The sequence below is a fragment of the Agelaius tricolor genome, unplaced genomic scaffold, assembly GCF_023055355.1.
Source record: "Agelaius tricolor isolate 1412-34295 unplaced genomic scaffold, bAgeTri1.0.p SCAF_13, whole genome shotgun sequence".
Lineage (NCBI taxonomy): Eukaryota > Metazoa > Chordata > Aves > Passeriformes > Icteridae > Agelaius > Agelaius tricolor.
In genome coordinates, this window is record NW_027269273.1 from 6,311,648 (window position 1) to 6,328,750 (window position 17,103).

Below are 17,103 nucleotides of genomic sequence, written 5' to 3' on the forward strand. Positions count from 1 at the left end.
TGCCTGGATCCCACTTCTGAAAGGGTTTTATCAAATCTCTGCTTTTTGGAAGAGATAGAGAAGAGGTGACAATGACTCTCAACCCTAAGAAAGGCAAAACATGGCCATAACAAGCCAAAAAAATTACTGCAATTATCCAAGAAAACCTGCAGTTAGATTTTATCTTCATTCAACGACTGACAGCCAAAATTAGGGCTAAAAGGAGGGAGGACTTGGGAATCTGAGGCAAAAATTGAAGCATAAAACCCACCAGAACCCTAAGAAATATAAACCCCACCAGACAATAAAGCAGCAGGAAGCTGGTGCAGTTTCAAGGATGACAGCTAACAGGAAAAAAAGAGCAGTTTATCTTTCTCTTTTGCATCTGGAGAGCTTGGGATTAAATTTCCTTCCAGTACCTGAAAGAAATCCTGCCCATATTCAAAGGGGGGAAGCCAGAGAGGGATTTTTCATCAGGAGCTGTAAGGCCAGGACAAGGAGGGAGGGCTTCAAACAGAAAGGCCAGAAATTCAGGTGGGATATTGGGAATGAGGAATTGTTCCCTGGCAGGGTGGGCAGGCCCTGGCACAGGGTGCCCAGAGCAGCTGGGGCTGCCCCTGGATCCCTGGCAGTGCCCAAGGCCAGGCTGGAGCAGCCTGGGACAGTGGAAGGTGCCCCTGCCATGGCAGGGGTGGCACTGGATGGGATTTAAGGTCCTTTCCAACCCAAATAATTCTGGGACTCTGTGATTCTATGAAACAACATTGCTAAGGCAAAGATTTGGGAAGCCCCCAAGGAAATATGAATCTACTTTTCAGTATTCAGAATTATATGCAGATGTGTTGCATATTTTTGATCACTCATTAATGCTCAGTTCCATTCACCAAACCAGCACCAAGCTGCCAGTGCCCCAAGCTGTGAAATAAGATGGATTTTCCTGATGCCTCCTTTCCCTTCAAATCCAAGGGGAAGCTTCTGGGTCACTCAAACACTTCTCAAGGTACTTTTAGAAGCCTGTGGTTCTATTATTTACATTATTTTTTCCTTTATGTCTTAAAGATGATATGGTAGAGCAGATCCAATCTTTCCTTGCTCTGCTTGCATTTCCTTTGCAATGTAAACACAGAAATCCACGAGCTGCAGACTCTTGGTGACTAAAACTGCCTCAAGTCAGGGGAAAATCACAAGAAACACAAGTATTTAAAAAAAGATGTCTCTGTCACCACCAAACCTGGGATTTGCCTCTCTCACAGGATACCTGTCTTGGTTCTCAAATCAGCTGCAGACTCCCTGGCTTTGATTCCACTTCAAAGAGAAATTTGGTATTTATTTTTCAAGGAAGGAAAACTCTGATTCGTGCCCCTTTGATGTCTTGTTTCATAACTTTAAAAACAAAACCAAAAAAAAAAACCCAAAAGCCAACTTTGTATGGGCAAGATTAACTAATATCAGCAGCAGTGGCTTATTTACCAAAAGAAAAGAGTTTATGAGCAATTTTGGAGCTGCATTGAGCATGACAGTGGGTAAGCCTTGGGTTTTATTTATCAAATGAAATATCAAAGATGGCACTCTTGGGTTTTCTGAGTGGAAGGGTTTGGTAGCTCTGACTCTTGGCACTTCTTTCATTCATACTGAGCTTCAGAATAAGAACCTCACTTGGTGCAGGCCCAAACTTTGGTCTCAGCAAGAGTCAGACAATGGAAAAGGAAGCAGTGAAATATTATTTAACTGTGAAAGGTTCCTGGCACCAGGGTAATCTTCAAAGCTGAGATTAGGGAGAAATCCCCATGTCTACACCTAAAAGAGAAACCACTAAATTTTATTTTATTTTCATTTTCCTATGTGACTTCCACTGGTTGGATTAAAATAGCCAGGCTTTTAGAGCAGGGAGGGCTGGGGGAGACAAGGTTGTTTCATTTGTTAAAATACAGCCCATATCCCATCTAACCCCGAGAAAAATATTTGGAAAAAATATTCCACAGGCACAAAATCTTTTACTACATCTCTCATAACCTGATTTTGCTGCATTCAGCAGTTTCCCCCTACCACCCCTTGTTTTAAAGGAATGCAAACAATGCAGAAAAGCAACTAAGAAAAAAGAAATAAATTGAAAGTTGCCCTCTGAAACTCCTGCCTGCCTTGTAATAATTACTGAGACAAATGTTCTCCTGGGGAGAAATGGAGAGGTGCTTTCATAGCTGTCACAAACCACACACTTTGGTGGCTCACAGGTGCAAAAATGAATAGACTGAATACATATTAAGTTCTCTGGCCAGTGAATTGTGCAGTACAGCACCACAGTCACAGCTTTTTGAGTTCTTTATTAAATTCAGGGAGGCAGAAGTTTCACTCCAAGGACTGTTCTGAATGCATCTATTTGTTTGCAGATCTACTACAAGCTCTCTTATTTTTCTTTCTTTTTGGCCAAGTCCTCCAATCTCCTGCACTAATTAAATTATTTAACTTTTTAAAGTTAAAAAATATGGGGATCAAAGTTTTTTAAAGTTAAATCATCGTGAGGAACTGCTGGGACAGGACAAGGAGGAATGGGATCCAACTGAAAGAGGGGAAATTTAGGTGAGATATGGGGAAGAAATCCTTTCCTGGGAGGGTGGGCAGGCCCTGGCAGCTGGGGCTGCCCCTGGATCCCTGGCAGTGCCAAGGCCAGGTTGGACAGGGCTTGGAGCAGCCTGGGACAGTGGGAGGTGCCCCTGCCATGGCAGGGGTGGAATGGGATGGGCTTTGAAATCCCTTTCAACCCCAACCATTCCAGAATTCCATGGTTTAAAATCAATTCTCTGCTCAAGCAGCTGGCCCCATCCCAGGGTTGGTGTCTGATGCCACCTCCCAGTCCTGTTCTAGAAAGATTTTTTCAAATGCTGCACAGACCACTTAGAATGTCACAATGCCACTGCCTCGTTGCACTGAAAATTCTGACAAAGATTATTCCTTAATCAGCATCTAAGGATGGGTTCATTATCCCATGGCTTTGTTTATCCTGGTAATTAAAGCAGCTAAACATATCCAACAGCCCAAACACAGCAGTAAACATGAAGCCAACAGCCAAAGTCCCCTGCTCATGCTGCTGCCTTTGATCCCCCCTCACAGCCATGGCTTTTCCAGCTTCATCCAAAGAAAACCTCCCAGACTCTGATTTGATGACAGACTAAGCCAATGACACTTCAACTTCTTTCAGATCCTTCTGCCTGCAAAATCTAAATCTTAAAGACTCTAAAGGAGTCTTTAAGACTCCTTTAAGATTCACTTCCAAGTATATTCAGGTTGAAATTCTTTGACTTGGCTGGAGAAATAAAAAGTTGGGATAGCTATAATGGCAGGACTCCACAGGAGTGCTGGAGAACAAGAGGTGGCAAAAGGGGCAGGGAACAGCGAGCTGGCTCAGCTCTTTTATCCCTAATCCCATCTTCCCTGGCTCATCCACCTGCAGAGACTCTCCTGTTTATTCACACTGAGTTTATAAAATCTAAGCAGCACCACAAAATAAAATGGGAAGGGTGATAACCTCCACAGAGATCTGAATTTCATCCATTGGTTTTTCAAGCTTCTTCTTGAAAAACCTCTCATTGCTATTTCTTTGCTTAAACTCAAGATTCCAAAACTCAGAGGGGGGGGACAAAAGATGCCAGTGAAGGAATATTTTGTGCTTCAGCTGCCAAATCACACAGCAAGGGACAGAGAAAAAGTGTCCTGTGCCTTGGTCCCTGTCCCTCAATTTGCAGCAAACTGTGCTGTGTTCATTTCAGCACCGTTCCTCTTGGACAGCAAAACCAAATGCAGGAAAAGCCTTTTACTATTCCAATTCCCTGAACACCTTCTCTTCATAGAATCACAGAATCCCAAAGTGATTAGGGTTGGAAGAGACCTTCAATCCCACCCAGTGCCACCCCTGCCATGGGCAGGGTCACCTTCCACTGTCCCAGGCTGCTCCAAGCCCTGTCCAACCTGGCCTGGAATACTTGCAGGGTTTGGGAATTCACACCTCTCTGGGTGAGGCTCTCAATTTTCCCCAGTTTCCCAGCAACACAAAGAATTCTGCACTCAGCCTTCCAGGCTCTGAGGGAAATTCAAAGACACTTCAGGCTGGGGAGAATATTATTCTTGATATTGCAGAAGTGTAACAGGAAAGTCAAATGGACTACCCCAGAGGCTTCTGTGGAAAGATTTCGGGGTAGCAACAGCCCTGGAAAGATTCTGGGGACAAAAACCAGCCCTGATGTGCTGCTGGAAGTGTACCCAGGGCTGGGCAGGGAGGTGAGCTGGAGGATCTTGGCTGCAGAAGAACCACAGGCAGGACAGACCTGGGATGAACTCAGGCTGCAAGTGCTCCCCTTCCAGTCCCTGTTTCTGTCCATTGTCCATCCTGTCCATGCCCATTTGGTCACACTTTTGGAATTATCTGGATGTGAGGCAATGCTGGGGGAGCCCCATTCTGGACAGGGGAGACATCTCAGTGTCCCCTGTTAGTCACCCTGGGCTGCACACACCCCCAGCCATCTGTTCCTGCAGAACGAGGCAGAGATGCACTCACTCCTCTCATTTCCACTCAGACAGAGCCTTAATTCCACTTTACTCTTCTTCTGATCCCAACAATCTGTCCTCTTGTCTGCCCTGTCCTAGCTGGGTGAGCCTTCACTCTCTGTTCCTGCTATGGCTCCTCTGCAAGTGACATCCTCCAGTCCAGCTCACCTCCCTGGCCACCCTGGGGGCATTTCCAGCAGGGCCTCAGGGCTCTTGGTTCCCCAACATCAGAAGCCTCTGGGACAGTCTGATTTTCCTGCTACACTTCTGCAATATCAAGAAAAATTTCCTGAATTTCCCTCAGAGCCTGGAAGGCTGAGTGCAGAATTCTCTTTGTGTTACTGGGAAACTGGGGAAGGTTGGGAAACTTTCCCAGAGACATGAGGGTTCCCCAGCCCTGAAAGTGTTCCAGGTCAGGTTGGATGGGGCTTGGAGCAGCCTGGGATAATGGAAGGTGTCCCTGGCCATGGCAGGGGTGGGAATGGGATGGGTTTTAAGGTCCCTTCCAGCAGCAGCAGAACAGTGCTGGAGAAACATTTGGCCTTTTCAGCCCAGTTCTCTGCCACTCCAGCACCCAGAGAGTGTCACTGACAACATCTTTCATTTCAATACCATTTAAAAAAGAATGGTTGCTCAGAATCTCTCTCAGGTCATGTAAGGAAATGATTATGTCTGATTTATACCTAGAAACTGCATGCCAGAATTTCTGAATGCTCTGGGTTGTTCCTAGAACATTAAAAAACCAACCCAACTTATTAGTGGAGAGCACCAATTTCTGCCAAATCACACTTCCAAGGTTATGTTGCCCCCTGGGGATGACCTGGAGTTATCAATGTGTATCCAGGTGATCTTCTTGGGGTAGGTCACCCTGGCACTTCCAAATCAAGGGACAGCAGCAGGTGCCTGTGTCCCTCCTGAGCTACCTGCTCCACCTCACAGCCAAATAAATAATATCCAACCCCAAACTGAAATGCAGAGCTCCTGAGCTAAGCACAGCCTGGGATTTCAGCACTTCCCCATCTAATGTTGGCCTGAACCCGAAAAAAAGGGTTGCAGAATGAATTGCCCAAGTAAATTATGGATCTTGGAACATCTGTGGCATTTTCATCCTAGAGATGAAATAATCCAAGACCACCTCGACCATTTCATCCCACTGTCCTTCATTTCCTGCCCAACTCCTCCAGATCTGCTGCTGGAACAAGGAATAGGAGCAAGGCACAAGTCTCTGTGCAGTCCCCAGCCTGGCCAAAATCCAGCTGGAATTATTTCTGAGCTCCACAGGAGCTGGAATGTCACCTTGCTGATGAGCACAGGGCCTCTGCAGAAAGCAGCTCTTGGTGCTGTGCTGGCCTGGGCTCTGCTGGGTGCAGGTGTCCAACAGCTCCAGGGGCTCTGGAGACAGCTGGGCCATGGCCAGTGGGGCAGGAGACTCATTTCTGCCCTTGCAATGTGGTCAAGGAACTGGCACAATGTTCTATTTGCAAGCTGCCAGTGGGGGCCATGTGCTGGTTTGGTGTGAATTGTGCCAAATCCAGTCTGGTGACTAAACCTGACTTAACAGCCTGAGAGTGAGGCCAGGACTTGGCACAGAAGCTGCTAAACTGACCTGGAGATACAGGACTGGTAGTAAATTCCATTCTCCCTTTCAAACAGCAGGTTATTTCCCTTGGAGTATGTGGAGGTTCTTCCACTGGGTTTTAGGGATGTCCCCCAGGGAAATCCAGGACAAAAGGAAAAGATCTGCCCACAAGAATTGGTTTGGCTGAGTTACATCAATCCCTACTTAATAATAGTTTCTTTTGGTTGCCTTTAATATAATTGTTCCCAAAGGAGAGAACATTTTGAGATTCCCAAATTCCAGGAAATACTCCATTCCAGTCTGGAAATCCCTCAATTGTTTGTGACCTTAAGTTTCCACTGCTGCAAGTGCAGAGGGGCAATTTCCTTTGGGAATCACAGCCATGGTTCTGATCTGGGGGGAAGAGACACCAGGGAGTGCTAGTGCTGCCTTCATGGGAGCCATGTGAAGGAGAGATTAAACCAGGGAGCAGAACAGCTAATTTTGGAGAAAATCAACCAGGCCAGAATTCTGCTCCCATTAGATTAAAAAAAACCACCAAAACAAAAACAAAAAAAAAAAAAACAAACCCCAAAACTACAAATTCTATTTGATTCCAGACAAATCAATTCAGCCAACACTGGGCTCTGAGGGTACCTGAGTGGTTGGAGTAGCCTGAGGACTATCTTGGTCTCCATCAAGGTAAACAACTCAGGAGCCTTTTTAAGCAGAGATCACAGAGCTTTCAAATGGTGATGAAAGAGAAAGAGGTGATTCAGATCTGAGCCCATCATGGGTCAGCTCCAGGCTGGGAGGTTTTTCTTTCTGGCTGTGCTGCTGAGAACAGAGAGCCCAAGCCGATGTCCCTGTAGCCATCTTTCCCACCCAGCCCAGATCCTATTCCTCCTCTCCAGATCCTCTGCTCCCCAGCCTGAATAGCCTCAGCTGAGATGTGGCAAATTGCATATTTTTGAATTAATTACTGCCTTAAGCAGCAATTACATACCCAAACAAAATTATGCAGCAATGGCCAAGTGAGCCAGGCACTGCTGGAGCTGGGCAGCTCTCTGTTTTCATCCTGAACAGAGGCTCAGGAAGCAATCACAGTGCCAAGGGATCAGGAATTAAGGAGAACTGTATTTCCCTGCTGCATTTTATTTCATAAATACATTTATGTGAACCTAGGGCTCTGCTAGTTGTAAATCCTGTTCAAGGGTATGTCAAGGAAGTGATAAATGAAGGTGTAGACACTTGACAGCATCCTGAGGGATCTGTTAGTGCCTGTCTGGGTGGGCAGCAATGTCCTTTTCTGTGTTTCTGGGTACCTTCTACTCATGTGAAGGCAGAAGAATTCCATGAGCTGAATGCTCAGCCAAGAGGAACTGCTTTTAATCCACCTCTGTTGTATCTTAGAAGGAGAACATTAGGATTTATACCAGCCTGTCACCACATAAAGGCGTGCAGGGAGGGAGTTACACAGCAAAGCCATCTGTGGGCAGAATTAATGGAAAGAGCAATGTATTTGTGGGAGGTGTATCCTGACTGACACAATTACCTGGGGAAAACGAGAGCAAAATTAGACCCGACTCTCTTCCCTGTAAAAGTCAGTTCTGATCCAAAAAATCCAACAGCCTGCAATTAACAGATTCTACACATTTTGTCCTTCTCTGGCTTAAAGCTGATGTGTTCTTGGCAGAGCCTTGCAGGCTGATGCTGACACCTAAATTATCAACCTCTCAACATCTGCCCTCAGAAAACTTGGCTCTGTTAGAGCAGCAATAAAACCCCCGGACTTTTCTCCCCAGATATTGGGATGGTCACAATCTGGGTGAAGGCAGTGCAATCCCAAGAGCCAGTGGGAAGCCCAGGAATACAAACTGGGCTTGAGGCCAATGTAAAGCACCACCAGAATTTCAGAGCTGATCATCTCTGGCACATCCCAGTGCACAGGGACAGGCAGAGGAGCAGCCAAGGAGAGGACAGAGCCAGTCAGGAGCTTCCAACAGCAGTTGCTGAGGACAAGAGCTGCTGTCTGGGAAAATACCAGAGAAAAGAATCATGGAATTATAGAATCCTTCATCTTGGAAAATCCCTGCCAGCCCATGGAGTGCCAGCTGTGCCCAGTGCCCACTTTGTCCCCAGCCCAGAGCACTGAGTGCCACCTCCTTGGACACCTCCAGGGATGGACACTCCAAACCTCCCTGCCAAGGCCTGAGCACCTTTTCCATGGAGAAATTCCTCCTGGAGTCCAAGGAAGGAACATTCTTTTCCCATTCTCTCAGAGGGTCTGTAACTCATGAGCACAGACCTCTGTCCTGTACCTGCCTGCATCCTAAATGTACCCACTTGGCCTTTTCTGTCCTACTGGGACCTGAGGTTATTTGGATTGATTCTCCCTGGGTATTTTACCCTTTCCTTACCCTCATTTCTGTGCTCACAACTCCTGCAAAGTGGCCAATGTTTCCACCCTCCTTTCTGTTTAAATCTCACAGACCTCACCATAATAGAACATTTTGCTCTAAGTGACAACTTGCAGTGGCTTATTTGTGCTTCAAGATTTTGATACCAGACAAATTCTTCTGTGATACCCCAAATCCTCAATCAACTGGGAAATTAAGAAGAATGCAAAGCTGCAGAGCAATGAAAATTCCTTTTCCCCCTCCATGATGCCCAGCTAAGTTTCAAATCCAGATGACAAATTCTGGGTTCCATGGTGAGCAGAGCCAGCTCTGGTTACCTCTGAGCCCTTTCTTGTATCACTGCACAGCTGCAGGAACTTTAGGGAGAGTCCTATAGGGAGAACGATTTAGGAACAAATCCACTTTGGGGAGGAATGCCCCAGTGCTGAGATACAATTCAACCAAAGCTCTAACCACAGAGCCTTTAAAATTATCTATAATTCTATCTATTGAACAGGGAGAATAAATTAAAGGGTGTGCATGGGAGAGACAAATCAGAGATAAGGATGATATATAAATCTACAGAGGCTCCCTAATTAGTGCACCAGAGATCTGGGATTAATCCTGTTCTCCTGGTGAGGATGGAGACACTGATATGGGAGAGTGCTCCAGTTCAGGTCACTTCTGAAGGACTGTCCTTGTTGTCCCCTGCACACTGCTCTGCACTGCAGGGAGCTTTGGGAGCATGGAAACTATTCCTGGAGGATGGAACCACCAAATCCAGGAATGGTGTGGCTGTTCCAGCAGCCACTCCAGCCCCAGGCTGCAGACAGTGGGATCCCCAGCAGGAACTGCTCCCACCTACACCACACTTTAGTCCATCCAAAAATTCCTCCAGGGGGCTCCTCACTGGTACTGGCTCAGGAGAAGCCCCTGTGCTCCAGCCAGCTTGGATTTAACTTCAAAGATAAACCACAACATCTTGAAAACACCTCACAGAAGGGTGCCCAGAGAAGTTTGGGATAGCTCTCCTAACTCAACACCAACACATTGCCTTTGGCCTGACTGCCCAAGCCCTGGGATGGCAGCAGTTCTGCTGAGTGGTGCCCACTAAGGAGCTAAATCTGAATTCATATCCATTTCTCAGAGTGACGCCAAGCACCAGCGGGCACAGCAAAGCCTGAACTGAAGCCTTGGCATGATTTAAAGCCAATATTTCTATTTTCTGCCGAGTTTCTCTGGGAAGAGAGGTTCACATAATCATTCCACGCTGCTGCCTTTTTGTCCTTCCCCCAAAATCCTTTGATAGCAGCATCAAAGCTATTAAGATGCAAATCACTTCAGGAAAGCTGCAGCCAAGATAGAATAGAGCAATTCCCAAACATCCCTATGAGGGAACATGCTGCAGTTTCACTTCCTGTGCACTAAATGTAAGGAAAATCCATGGAAAACCAGTTTTTCTCAGTCTCCAGGAGAAGGAAAGGCCCCCAGAGCCCAGTGAGGAGATGGGAACCACAAGGAGCCTGGAATTCACCCCTCCTTTTACTCAGAGCAAGACTTTTAGGTTCAGCAGCATTTCTCAAGGATGATCTCTCCCTGGAAATGGTTTTTAACAGGAGTACACTAAGAAGGGATAAACAGATAAACATTTGATGCACTGATAGTGTTGTGGCATAGCTTTTATCACCTGGAATAAAGCAGGGAGGCTTTTAGGAAGGAATGCTGTATCCTGCTTTTGTACCCATAAAAGCTGGAATTTCCCATCACTGTACTAAAACCCGAACTTCTCTCACTGTAAATGTTTTTTCCCTTCCCAGAGAGTGTGGAAAACAGCTCTGAGAGCATCTCTGCAGTTCTTATAAAGCCAGAGCCAGCCACTGCTGCAACCTCATCTCCCTCACTCTAACTCTATCCATGAGACCTGTAGAGGGCAGTGGATAAAAGAAAATCAAGCACCAGGAGGAACCATAAATGTTAAATACAAATTTAAAAAAAAATAAAGAAAAAGGCATCTCATGGAAGGACTTCCTCATATTGAAAAGCTTACAGGTAATTCCATGGATTAATGGATTACTGCAATGGGATTTTTCCAAGCCCAAATCCCAGGCTCTCTGGCAGATTGCACTGACAGGCTTTACAGCAGAGCTCTACCCTTGAGATTCACCCTTTTTTTTTTTTTCCCCTCCCAACAGGAATCTTGTACCTAAGCTAAAATGTGTAGCTGGCCCTTCCACTGCCATGGTCCTCATGGGCAAGCAAGGCTTCCCCTTCCTCCTCAGAAAGCCACATTAAACCAAGGAACAGTGAAAATACAGCTGAGCAAAGCTGGGTGTTTACACAATATACAACAGAGTGACATCAGTGTTCAAATTAATATCAATTGAACATCAAACCAGCCAGGACCCAGAGCAGAAAGCAGCCTCCTGGATAATTCCTCTGTGGTTTTCAGGCACACTGCTAATAACTTCATTATCCATTTGGCATATACAATTAACTCATTACTGATGGAATACGTAAAATCCAGGGTAAAACTCCAATTAGGCACAGCAGATAAAAGCAGTACAGCAGGTACAGGATCCTTGGCCTTATCTTGCTCATGAGAGCATTAATCAATACAGCACGGCTGCTTATGATCACCTCATTTCAGCCCTGCTGTAGGAACTTCTCCCAGCTTTGTAAGCCTCGTGCGATTCCAAAACTGGCTCTGCAATTACCACAGGCAGAGCTCTCCACACCTCCCTTAATGCCCCGTTTATCTCTGGAATGCAGCTTAGACCTGCAAAACCACCGAGAAGGCAGCGAAACAGGGCTGGAAAATGTGTGTGTTAGGTGATGCCAGGGGTAAATAGGGAGAGGCCCGGCGGTGTGGAGCTGCTGGGGTGCAGAACTGGGATGTGCCCGGCGCCGCGGTGACTCAGCGGCCCCTGCTGCATCCCAGCCCTCCGGGATGCAGGGATCAAAGCCGGGAGGCAGCGCTGCGCTCTCCTCCTTCCAGACTCCGGCTGAGTCACCGCCTTATAAATTGCTCCTGCTCCCGAGGAGTCAGACACTGACAATTCACTCTTACCTGCTGCGCTTTTTCATCTCCTTTCTGATGTTTTTAGTTTTTTCCTCCCCCTGCCATGGTTTTTCTCTCTTTGCCATCAGTGTTCCCTATTGTATCGCTTCCCTCGGATTTAAAAAGGGATGGCGAGCTAATGGCTGCTTTTGTAACCCGCGTTTGTGAAGGTAAACACTCACATGGACTTCTGAGCCTTCCTCATACTCTGGCAGAGTTGCTGAAGAGTCCCAGAGTGAAAGCCTGTAGGAATGAAAAATTGGGACAATGCTATTCATGCTCAGAATGGAATGAAACAAAATCATTTCCTTCTCATCTGTTCTACAGATCTCTGCTATCATCTGACATGCAGCTCTCTGTATAATGTGGGGACTCATTTTGGGACTCATTTTGGGATTCATTTTGGAGGGGGTTTGCAGAGACTGGAGGAATCTTTCTTCTGGGAGAAATCTGTTTTTAGTGATGGCACTCCTCCAGAAAGGAGAAAGAAATGTTAAAAAAAAAAAAAAAGAGGAAAAAAGTCTAACATGAAAATAAAAGGCAGGTGTGAGCAAGAAAGAGCACTAAGAATGGATCACGGACATGAATCAGTCCAAGGTTGGACTGGATGATCCTGGAAGTCTTTTCCAACATTAGTGGTTCTCTGATATCATGATTCAAAAAGACAACAAAAAACCAAAAACAGATAGGTGGCAAGGTCTTGGAGTAGCACCTTTGGATGGAAATGGCACTGGGGAGGTCAGAAATATTGTTCTGACTTGATCAGCAATGGAAGTGGGTGGAATATCCACACCCACATCCACCTGCTGAGTGCCAGCCCACAGCACAAAAGAGGGAACTCCTGGTTTTGGGAGAAAAAGCAGTGCCAGTGGTGCTTTTCCTCTCTCACACAGACCAGGTCACACACTGCACCCCCAGCCTGGCAGCATCATGCTCCCATCTGTCAGGAGGATGTTCCTCTCTTCCCATGCAGCCTTTATTCCAGAATCTCAGTCACACCTAAGTGCTCTCCAACCAGAGCACAGCCAAGTCCAGCTGCTTGGCAAATTCTCCCAACCACAGTGAGAGGTTGGATCTTTCCATGATGAAAAATGAGTCCTCAGGTACATGATCTCAAATCTCCTGCTCAGGGGTGAGCCAGGGGCTCCCTGGGCCAGTTAGAGAGGCTCCAGCTAAACCCAGACAGAATTAAAGCCTGCTCTACAAGCAGCCAGCCCAGCAGCTGAGATAACCCTAATTTTCCTGTCTCTACCACAGGAAAATGACCATGGAATTGAATATGAATGAACAGAAGCTGGATTCTTTAAAGAAACCATTTACTTGTGGTTTGCTCCTCTGGGAGGGATCCAAATGCAGTGCTGAACATCTCTCCAGCACTCTGTGACAGAGGTTGTCATTTTAACCAAAGGACTTGTCAGGAAAATTAATCCACAAACACCAGAGGTTTATGTCCAAAAAGGAGACAAAGGAGTCCTGAAATTTATCTGAATAAAGGGAGAGGCCATGGGGCATTTCACCTTGGGTCTCTCAAATTTTTGGAGGACACAGCCTCCTTTTTATCCTAATTTCCTGGCTGCATGTCCCTCTCTCTTTCCCTCTTGGCTGAGGTACTTGAGAGGTACAGATTCCCTGAAAAATCTAATATCTAAGACCCCTTTATAATGTATAACTCCCCCTTTGTCTTTCCCTTGTGTCATTCAGTGGAATTCTTTATGGAATTTATGGTTCTTCTCATAGCTTCTTTCATCTCCTAGAATCCAATTTTATTTATCAGCAGACCTACAGTTTGTAAAGACACATCTCTCATCCCATTTATCAATCAGTGGAATCCTTCCCACTGTTTCTTTTATCTCTCAGTATCTAGCTTTATTCACCAGCAGACCCACAGTTTGTTTGTAAAGACAAGTCCCTCATTCCTTTCAGAGTCAATATAAAAAGACAGGTCTCACACAAAAATTCCAGTTTGTTCAAAGCCCCAAATCCAGGCTGCACAAAACATTCTCAGTGGAGGTGCTGCAGCTGAGGGCACTGGGAGCTCTCAGGCTTTGCTTCCCCTGCCTGATCCCTTCTGGACACTCCTGCTCTGGATGTGACCTTGTGAAAGCAATATTTGAGGAGAAGGGAAGGTCTCCCCTAGTAAATGTGAGTATTTGCTATGATTCATCATTTCTACCTCCTCATAAAAATAATTATTTTAATGAAAGAAGGGGTTAAAAACAGCAAAGAACAAACCCTGACACCTCAGAGGTATTTGTCCCATTTCATGGCCTCTCAACTCCAAATTTCTTGACCATATGGTTATGTAGAAAACTTGGTAAAATCAATACTCTAGCAACAAAATTGCTCACCAGCAGGAAATCATTTGGCTCCTTAGGCCATTGGCAAATGAGACAGGGTTTTGTGAACGTACTGTTAATATTCAGACAGGGAGGTAAGTCACTCAAAAATAAACACATTTAATCCAAAGACTTCTACAAACAATTCCAAATATATTTTCATTCTCCCATTAGCAAGTACACTGCAAAGCTCCTGGAGCGCATTGCCATTTGTTTTAGCTCATTATAATAGCTCATTAAAAATAGAAATAAAAAACCTGGAATATCCAAGCTAACTTAATGGGAACAGGGGAAAGCTTCAATCCCCACCATCAACACTGCCGTTCTCCCACTTTAATTGGAGCAAAATGAACTTCTGTCTTCCTACACTACAATTTACAGGTAAAAGCAAAATCCCCATGTTTGAAATTGTCTGGGTACATGGCAAAGTCCTCTGCAGGGAAGAAGCACCAGGAGTACCTCAAATTATCCAAACAAGGCCTGGTGGTGTCCACCCACCTCCTGCTTCAGCTGTGCTTTTGGGCAGCATCAGCTGACTTAATTCTCAGCCCCATTTCGGTGCCTGTGCTTGGTGCTGCTTTGGGTGTGTTTGTCACAGACTGGCTGAGGCTGCAGGGGCTCAGTGGGCACCTGGTGTCCCCTCCCTGCTCCAGCAGGGCCATGCCAGAGGCCAGGGCACAGCATTGTGTGCAGCCAGCTGTGGCCCAGCCCCAGGGAGGAGAGCCCCCAGGCTGTGTGGGCAATGTGCTCAGGGCTGGGCAGTGCCCAGGGCAGAAGTTGTGCCTCCTGTGCAGGGCAATTGCTGGGCTCAGGCCCTGCCCGTGGCTCTGGGGCCATTGCTGGGCCCCGGAGCAGAGCCTGGGCCCTGCTCTGCCCCTCCCTGCAGCCAGGGCCAGCCAGGCCTGAGGGCCCCTCTCAGCTGGGGCTCCTCTCCAGGCTGAGCAGCCCCAGCTCCCTCAGCTTTGCCTCATAAAAGACAAAATCAGGGGTTCAGGGCAAGCACCAGGGGCTTGGAACCTCAACAGAGTCACAGAATCACAGAATCACTGGGTTGGAAGAGACCTCCAAGATCATTGAGTCCAACCCAGTCCCAACCCCTCAGCTAAACCCTGGCACCCAGTGCCACATCCAGGCTGGTTTTAACACATCCAGGGATGGTGACTCCACCACCTCCCCAGGCAGAACATTCCAGAACTTTATCACCCTTTCTGTAAAAAACTTATTCCTAATATCCAACCTATATATCCCTTGGTGCAGGTTAAGGCTGTGTCCTCTGGTTGTGTCAGTGCTGCCTGGAGAAAGAGCCCAGCCCCAGCTGAGCACAGGCACCTTTCAGGAGCTGTACAGAGTGATGAGGTCACCCCTGAGTCTCCTTTTCTCCAGGCTGAGCACCCCCAGCTCCCTCAGTGCTTCCTCACAGGGTTTGTGTTCCCAGCCCCTCTCCAGCCTCGTTGCCTCCTCTGGATGGGCTCCAGCGTCCCAAGGTCCTTCCCAGCCTGAGGGGCCAGAGCTGGGCACAGCACTCCAGGTGTGCCCTCAGCAGGGCCAGGTACAGGGGCAGAATGAGCTCCCTGCTCCTGCTGGCCACACCATTCCTGACCCAGGCCAGGAGCCCTTGGCCTTCTTGGCCACCAGGGCACTCTGCTGGCTCATGTCCAGCCAGCTGTCACCAGCACCCCCAGGTCCCTTTCTGCCTGGGCACTGTCCAGCCATGACATGCATTTTCTGCTCCAAGACACCATCAGACCTTTCATTCCTGATCCATGGTTGTTTAAAATCTTTGGAGAGATATTTAAGTATATCCACTCTTCAGGAGATTCTACATGTTTTTTTCCTTCAGAAGAAAAGTAAGGGAATTTCATCATTCCCATTCCCTGACTCTGGCCTCAGCTCAGCTGAATTTTCCCTCATCTCAGACAGAAGTGGAATTTCCCCTCTCTCTCCAAACAAGCCCAATGCCCCTAAGAAGCTGCCTGTGCCCTAAAGTGGCTCTTAGGAGCTTTAATGGTGCTAAGGTGGCTTTAATTCAATTCTGCTCAAGAGATTTTTCTTTTTCAATCAGTGCTCATTCTTAGTCTATTTTTCATCAACTAGAAAACAGAGGATAATTAAGAGAAAACATTGTCATAAACCAACAAGGGAAAAAAAAAAGAGAACAAACCTTGTACCTATATGAAGGCATTTCACAATTTCAAACTACAAGAATTTAACTCAGTTACATTCAGATTCTCTTCTTATTTTGCATTAAAATGGCAGATTTTTGCCTGAACCACAAACTCTGTGCACACAGTTGTTGTTTTCCATGACTCCAGCACAAGCAGCTCCTCCTGCCCTTCCCAGGCATGGGAGAGAAGCAGCCCAACCACATTTTCAGGAGCAGCAAGATAGCAGGATATTCACAATCTAGGAGGGGCAAGAAAGCACAACCTTCCTTTTGCACTTTTCTGAATAAAATAACGACACTGACAAAAAAACAAAACAAAACAAAAAAACCCAAAAAAAAAAAAAAAAAGCAATTGCACTCAGACTGAAATTAGGATTCAATAGAATAATAGAATCATTCAGGATGAAAGGGACCTCCAAGGTTATCAGTTCTGATATTTGACTGAATACTCAGACTGAATTCACTCAGTTTTTGAAGAATTGTTGATTTAGATGAAACTGAGAAAATGTCAGTATCCAGCCAGTAAATGAATTTATTTTAAACCTTATCATAAGAGAATTTGCTTTCCTTTTAATGTCTCCCCCTTTCACCATCCAAATTTTCTCATGTCAAGTCCTCTCTGAGGTCCTGTTGAAGTGAAGGTGACAGGGACAAAAGGGACAGTCAGGAAGGAGGCACAAGGCAAGAAGGGTTAAGTTGATGACAGAAGCATTGTTTGCTCTAATAAAAAAAGAACAATCTATATCCTAGAGAATCTGATGGGTGAGACCAGTTTCATTCTAAAGACCCTTTATCCTGTGCAGCTGAGGAGTGATCCTGCCTTCCTTTATCCCTTTATTCCTTTATTGGAATAGCTGCAGATCAGTTACATGTGTTCAGATAAAATTAAGATTTATGCTAAAACCAGTGCCAGGCATCACAGCAGTCTCCCAACAGGGCTGGCAGAAACATGGAAAAGATATTTTTCCAATGGCTTTTTGTCATTGCTTCAGCAGGAATGATGTCTTTACCTATTGTAGTTTTCAAGTGGTATCTGCTCATGTTTTGTTTTGGTCTCCTCTGCCTTTTAA

At 46.2% G+C, this 17,103-nt stretch overlaps 1 protein-coding gene across 3 annotated transcripts in view; it reads right to left on the reverse strand.

Moving 5' to 3' along the window:
- PCDH15 (protocadherin related 15) overlaps positions 1–17,103 on the reverse strand; it is a 642,625-nt gene that overhangs the window by 350,210 nt on the left and 275,312 nt on the right. For all 3 annotated transcript variants that reach the window (XM_071438580.1, XM_071438579.1, XM_071438578.1), the window contains exon 5: positions 11,716–11,776. The gene's annotated coding sequence lies outside the window, so the exon portion shown is untranslated. The remainder of the gene's footprint in view (positions 1–11,715; positions 11,777–17,103) is intronic.